The sequence below is a fragment of the Psammomys obesus genome, unplaced genomic scaffold (genome assembly GCF_907164565.1).
Source record: "Psammomys obesus unplaced genomic scaffold, mPsaObe1.curated_primary_1811, whole genome shotgun sequence".
Taxonomy (NCBI): domain Eukaryota; kingdom Metazoa; phylum Chordata; class Mammalia; order Rodentia; family Muridae; genus Psammomys; species Psammomys obesus.
The window spans coordinates 4,665,596-4,673,171 of record NW_026596085.1 but is presented as its reverse complement, the minus strand read 5'-3'; positions in this window follow the sequence as shown (position 1 = coordinate 4,673,171).

Below are 7,576 nucleotides of genomic sequence, written 5' to 3'. Positions count from 1 at the left end.
GAGGAGGAGGAGGAGGAGGAGGAGGAGGAGGAGGAGGAGGAGGAGGAGGAAGAAGAAGAAGAAGAAGAAGAAGAAGAAGAAGAAGAAGAAAAGGAAAACACTTTAGTTTTGAAGTAAAAGGCAGCATATGGATGAGGCCTTGAGCTCAGCGTGGTGCTGAAAGCCTGCTTGGATCCAGATAGGAAAAAAGAAAAGGGTGGATGGGGGACTTTTTTTTAAGCTATAAGGAAAGGAGAAAGTGAGGGGTGTGTACACTGTGTTTTAATTATAAAACAAACGTGGCTGTAGGCTTGAATGTGTTCTTTGTGGACTGTAAGACCAGGTCTAAAGATTGGTACCACAAGGTGAAAGATTTTCTTTCTTCTGCAAACCAAGTCAAAGTATTTGACTGTATACACAAGTGCGTACATGTGTGTAGTAGCGCATTTGTAGATATGAAACTTGGTGTTATGCGATGTTATGCTGCCCGTGTTTGTGCTTTAGCAAAGCAATATCTGAAGGAAAAAGGTTTTTGGAACATTAATCCTACATTCTTTTGTGGAATAGATTTAAGGTAGGAGAAAATAGTAATAGCATATAAATCTGCTTGGTTTAGTAAGTGAATGGGGTGTAATTTCACTGAATATTAAAATAAATGTATACTACCACTTATTAAGCATTAGTAGGCGGGACGTCACATTCAGCAAGAGCTTCAATGTCTAATAGTGTCCTTATGGTTGTCACAAATACCATTTGTCATTGGATGTCAGGTTACAAGAGAACCAGTGAAAAGTCTTCTGCCTCCTAGAAAGTTTGGTAGAACCATCTTTCTTTGTGCTTGTTTATTTGTGTGTAGGTCCACCATCATGTGTTTATAGTCACATAAGCTAGACTTAGAGTGAAACTGTCTTTGGTCTCTGTATGAGAAGAAATTTTTTACAGCTTCACTGAGTTCACTTTTTAAAAAAAGCTTTAGAATTCAGCACTTTACTATAGATGATTTAGCAATCCTTCTATCTATATTCAAACACTACATGAGATACTCAGTGTGAATACTCATAGAAAATGGGCAAACTGGCTAGAGATGCTCATATTTGGTAACTGTAAGGTTTTTTTTAAATGGCTTTTTTTTTTTTTTTTTTAATTTTAACTCTGGGTATTCTTGGACACACCACAATACAGCGTAACAATAGTTTATACAGGATTTGTGTGTTAAATGCTGTAAGTAGTCTAGAGGTGAGGAAAAATGTATGGAAGGATGTGCATAGGTTGTATGAAAATAATGTGCAATTTTATGTAAGGGACTTGAGCATCTGTGGGTTTTTATGTCCGTGGGCTGTCATGGAAACAAACCTATATGGGTACTGGAGTTGGGGGTCATAATTATATTCTCCACTGCTCAACAAGCTTCCATTGTTTTCATTTAATCATTACAAAGAAAGGATGTTTAAACTTCTCCTGAAATAGTAAGTCCTCTTTTGTTGCACCATATGCAATGGTTAACTGGCTTGGTTGTCTTCACAGAGGACGGCAGGTCAGGATCTTCATACTGTGAAATGGGTGGAATGTAGAAAAAAGTGGTTTGTGTTCAGTTGGAATTTGAAAGTGTTGTTTTATGAGTTAAGCATGGTTCTTTTGTGTACCTTCTCTTGAGAATAGTGTGCTTGCAGTGTGTCCTGAGACCACCATATCTCAGTAGACATGATCTGATATCTTCTCATTCCTGGCCTCACTAGCCCTCAGAATGAATCTGCTCGCAGGGTTTCTGTGAATAGGAAGTGCTTTGTCAGCACTTACCTACAAACTTGGTAGATCAAAATGAAGGCAACTAGGATAATCTCATGCTTTGCTTACTGAGATGCTCAGAAAGCCCAAAGATTTCCAGTTCTGGGGTGCATGGAAAGCATGATTGATAACAGAATGCTTTACTGGCCCCCCCCAAAAAAGCCAAATTATTATTGGTTGATTTATGAAAGCAGGAGAGCAAAGCTAGACTTATCCTGTTACTGTACTAGTCAAAGCAGGGTGACTTGAAGCGTCTTATAACACATTTAAGAACCTTCATCTTCAGTGGCTAAGATTAGGTGTCAACCCTTGACTGCTTTTGTCACATGAATGTAAATTGCAAACATGATTCAATTAGATCTAATTATTCCTAAACCCATGAATAGGTAGTTGCATCTGTTGTTCATTACTGCGCTAGTCTTCTTAACACTGTGGCATTGCCCTTCTGTGCTTGCTTTCCAGTGGTTTCCCAACATCCCCTTTAAATGACCATGCATGGATTACAAAACCCAAGTTGCCACCGAGCGACTCTTCGTGAAGAACATGTAATAAGCCACAAAGGATTCCCCAGAAGCCACATATAGATATGTCCACTGTTATGGTAGAAGAAATATACACATATGTGAACTGTAAATGATGCATAGGGCCCATTATTATAGTAGAAGCTATACACACATATATGAATTGTAAATGATGTATAGGGCATGAGTTCATAGGCAAGTAGTTATTAATTTTTCTGATCCATCATTCTGGTGTCTTTTTGCAGGTACTGAAATGCATTTTGAGTTACCATAAAAGGTATTAAATGTGTATGGTAGAAATTCTGTTAAGTGTAGCATATTCCTTTTTAAAATTTTATTTGAATAAAAGTTGACAGCATGTACATTATTTACAAAAAGAAAAACCAAGGTAAAATTGTGTGTGTGTGTACATATGTGTAAGTATAGTATTTTTTAATTCTCTGTAAGTAAACAACTTAAGGATTTAGTGTATGAAATACAAACTTTACCTAAGACGTGTAAGCATATATCTTAATTAGTGATGTGTGTGTGTGTGTGAGAGAGAGAGAGAGAGACAGACAGACAGACAGAAAGAGACAGAGAGAATATAGTGAAACAAAACAACTGGTAGGTAGGTAGTGGTTGTGCAAATATCAAAGAGAAAAGGTAATGGCTTTTAAAAGAATAGGTAATTTTGGTTTTACAATGGATACTTTTGATTCCATGAAAGGGAAAAAGTGATCTAATGCACTGGATGACTTCAGTTACAGTAATGTAGGGGTTTCAGAGCTTGTTTCTAGCTTTAAAGTAATAGTTTGCATATATGTATCAAAATCTATATATTCAGATATACACATTAATTTTATAGATCCCATATTTATATAGGCAAACAAAATTATTATCATATTTTTTGAGATTATAATGTGATTGCATCATTTCTGCCTTCCCTTTCTTCCCTTAAAACTGCCATATTAACCCCTCATTGCTCTCATTCAAATTCATGCTCTAGTATCCTAAACACATAGGTACAATCTGCTCAGTCAGAATGTTAGTCGTGTGTATGCTAACAGGGCTGACCGTTTGTTACTGAATAATCTACTTGTGTGCTCTTCCTGGGGAAGACTTACTTCTCTCTCCCCCAGCTCCCTTAGTTCCCTATAGTTCTTTGTGTCGGGTGGAATGGGCTCCCCACTCCATGTTAGCATGTTTGTTGTTGTCCTTGTTCAGTGCATGTTTAGGCACTCATGTTGGTGAGACTTTGTGGGTGTAGCTTCTGACATTTCTAGGAGAGACACTCTCACAGCGAACTCTGTTCCTCTGGCTCTTAAAATATTTGTGCCCCTTTCACAATACTGAGCCTTGGATGCCAGAGTTGTCTTATAAAAAAAAATGTATCATGTAATAATTTTTATATTGAATTGCACATTAATGCACTTAAATTTAAAAACATTTTAAACATCTATTTAAAAATGATTTTTATTTTTTAGCTGGGCAGTGATGATGCATGCCTTTAATCCCACCATTCAGGAAGACAGGTGGATTGCTTTGAATTTGAGACCAGCCTGGTCTACAAAGTGAGCCCAGGACAGCCAAGGCTACACAGAGAAACCCTGTCTTGAACCCCCCCACCACACCCCCCGAAAAAAAGAATTTTTTTTTATGTTTTGAGATTAAAATATAATCAAGTCATTTCCCCCTTCCCTTTCTTCTCTCTAGCTCCTCCATATCCCCCTCCCTCTGCCTTACTCTCAAATTCATGACCTTTTTCTTTAATTGTTCTTCTATACATATATGTTCCTAAATATATAAATATAGCCTTTATAGTCTATATAATATTACTTGTATGTCCATGGTTTCAGCCCTGACCACTTGGTATTGGATAACCAATTGAGTGGTGTCTTAATTCTTTGTCTAGAGTTGAGGCCCTGTGAGATTACCCTCTCTTATGTTTACCTGTCAGTTGGTATCCTTGTTCAGGTTTTGTTTAAGCGGCCATGTTGTTATGACTTGTTGGGTATAAGCTTCTCTGACATTTCTAAGAAACACGGTCTCACAGCAGTCTTCCTGTACTTTCTTATACTCTTTCTGCCCCTTCTTCCTCTGTTTCCTTTGCCTGAGGGGCAGGAGCTGTGTTGTAGGTGGACCCAGGGGTACAGGGCACCCATGAGCCATTGTTTCTGCATTTTGATCAGTTAGGATATTCTGTAATGGTCTCCGTTGGTTGCAAAGAGATATTTCTTTGATGGAGGATGAGTGCTACACTTCTCGATGGGTACAAATTTATATCTATTTAGAATGGCCTAGGAATTCTGCTGGTTTAGTAAAGTGGCAGTTGTAGGTTTTCCTGCAAGATTCGTAACCTCACTACCCTAGCTAGTTGGCTAGGTTCCAGTACCAGGTACGAGTTCTCTCTCTTGTTCAGTGAGCCTTTAACTCTCCTCAGGGAGCTGATGGCCACTAAGGTACACATGCCCATTGTTTGCACAATTATGGGGGATGTGCAATGCTGGTCATTGTAACCCATAGACATCAGGGCTGGGTAGGACTTGTGGTTGCTTCCCGGCCTTGGAAGTTTGCATGGTACCTTCTGTTACCGTAAAAGCTAGGCTGCTGGAAGGAGGCTTTCGGATCAGATCCAGCTTGGATTCTCCAGGGTCCTGTGTCCAAAGTACATTAATGTCTTCAGTTCCAGGGACTCCACCCTCAACCTCTGGGAAGCAACAAAGGACAACAGCAATAGCCTGTAATGTTTTGGGAATCTCCTGGACAACCCTGACCAACAGCTGAAAAGGGAACTTCTATGTGTGATGTTTTTGTTATATAGTCTGTGAATCTTGGAAGGCATTGTAGCTCAGGTAGGAAATAGTCATTTCAAATAAGTGTGTGTGTAAAGAGATAATGATTCCTGGTAACTTTTTCAGTCTCCCGTTATTTTGTCCTCCTCCGTTTTTATGTCCTTCCCTGCTTTCTAATTAATGCCACCTCTACACCCACCCAAGTTTTTTCCCATTATCCTCCTCTGTTGCTTCCCTCTGTGGTTCCTTTTTAACTTTACTAGTTTCTGTGATTATCTGAAGATTTGTAGCTAATAATAGTAAATAATAGAGAACATGCAACATTTGTCTTTTTGGGACTGGGCTACCTCATTCAATATGATCCTTTCTAGTTCCATCTGTTTACCTGAAAATCTCATGATTTCTTTTTTCTTTACAGCTGAACGCTATTCCATAGTGTAGCCACACCACATTGCCATTATCGACTGAATGACACTTTAGGTTGGTTCATTTCCTAGCCGTTGTGATTAGAGCGGCAGTGAGCATGGGTGAGCAAGTGTCGGTGAGGGGTCCTTTGGACATGTGTCAAGCTGTGGTAGGTATAGCACGGTATACCTACCACACCTTGGTGGTAGCGTGGTGGATTGCATGGTAGATTTGTTTTTAGCCGTTTGAGGGTTTTCCCATATTGATTTCCAGAGTAGCTGCATGAGTTTGCAGCCCACCAACAGCGAATGAGGGCTTGCTTCCCCACATCCCCCCCAGCATGTGTTGTCAGTTGTTTTGCTGATCTTGGCCATGTTACTGGGGTGAGGTCAAATCTCAAAGTTGTGTCAATTTGCATTTCCCTAATTGCTAGGGAAAATGAACATTTTAAAAAGATATTTCTTAGTAATTTTGTAGTGGTTTTTTTTTTTGTTTGTTTGTTTTTTGTTTTTTGAGAATTCTGTTCAGATCCCAAGCCCAGTTTTTAAATGGGTTGTTTTGTTTTGGGTTTTGAATTTTTGTTTTCTGAGCTTTTTATGTAGACTGGACATTTACGCCTCTGTCATATATATACTTATTTATATATGTATATGTATGTATATACATATATGTGTGTCTGTATTATATATATACATATATGTGTGTCTGTCTGTATATATTCTCCCATTCTGTGGACTTTGTTATTTCTGGTTGATTGTTTTCTTAGCTGTGAAGAAGCTTTTTACTTTCATGAGGTCCCACTTGTCAATTGTTGCTCTGAATTCCTGGACAAACATGGTCCTGTTCAAAAGGTGAGGATTTCTGTGTGGCAGGCTGGTCTTAAGGCATAATACTTGTGCTTGTACCTCGGACTGCTTTTATTAGAGATGCAAGCCACCATGCCCGGCTTCAACAGCATTTAAAAATAACATTTATTTTTGAGGGGTTTATTTATACTTTAACACATACTCTTCATATAACATTTTTTTTTTGATAGATTCTAAGTATTTATTTTCTGATAAATATTTTCAAAGAAATTTCTCTTTAGGTCTTAGATTTTGTATTTGTAGAAATTCATTTTCTTTGTTCTTCAACTCTAGGTATTATATTTAATAAAATTTACTTTATAGTCCACATGTTAATTTTCAAGTACAAGACTTTTAAACGTTCTATTTATTTATTTTATTGTTTTGTAAAGATTTACTCAACGATTGATTTTATGTTTATTAGTATCTCCATGAATGATGTAGGTGTAGCGTATGTCATGCTTGTGCTGACCTGTGCCAGAAGAGGGCCTCAGATTGCCTGGAACGGGTGGTTGTGAGCTGCAGTGGGGGTGCAGGAACTGAACTCAGAGCCATTTCAAGAGCAAGGACATTTAACTATTGAGCCACCTCTTCAAACCCATTGGTTTTTATTTTTTAAGGGATGGTATATCACAGTTGTTCAGGCTGCCGTGTGTGTGTGTGTGTGTGTGTGTGTGTGTGTGTGTGTGTGTGTGTATGTGTTTGTTTTCTGAGACAAGACTTCTCTGTGTAGCCTTGGCTGTTCTGGACTTGCTTAGAAGACCAGGCTGGCCTCAAACTCACCGCAATCCGCCTGCCTCTGCCTCCTCGAGTGCTGGGATTACAGGCCTGCACCACCTCACACAGCCTCACCCAGCTGTTGAGGCTGGCTTAAACTCCAGTGTTAAAGCCATGCTCCCTCAGCTTCCCAAGTAGCAGGATGTTATGTGCTTACCACTGTGTTGGCTATGGATCTTTTACAATATATGTTCATATATTTTTAGTATGTGTGTGAGTGTTTGTCCAGTGCCGTGGCAGCTAGAATAGGACATTGGATCCCCTGGAACCAGAGTTGCAGATGGTTGTGAGCTGCCGTGTGTGGGTTCTGGTAACTGAACCCGGGTCCTTTGGAAGAGCCTCCAGTAGCCTTAACTCCTCAGCCATCCTCCCAGCCCCGGTTACTGACTTTAATACCATCTCTGTTTGCTGATTTTTCTGAGGTGTATATTGTTGTCTCTTCCTATAGTTTTTATAAAATTTTCGTAATTTTGTTGTTGGTACTGCCATT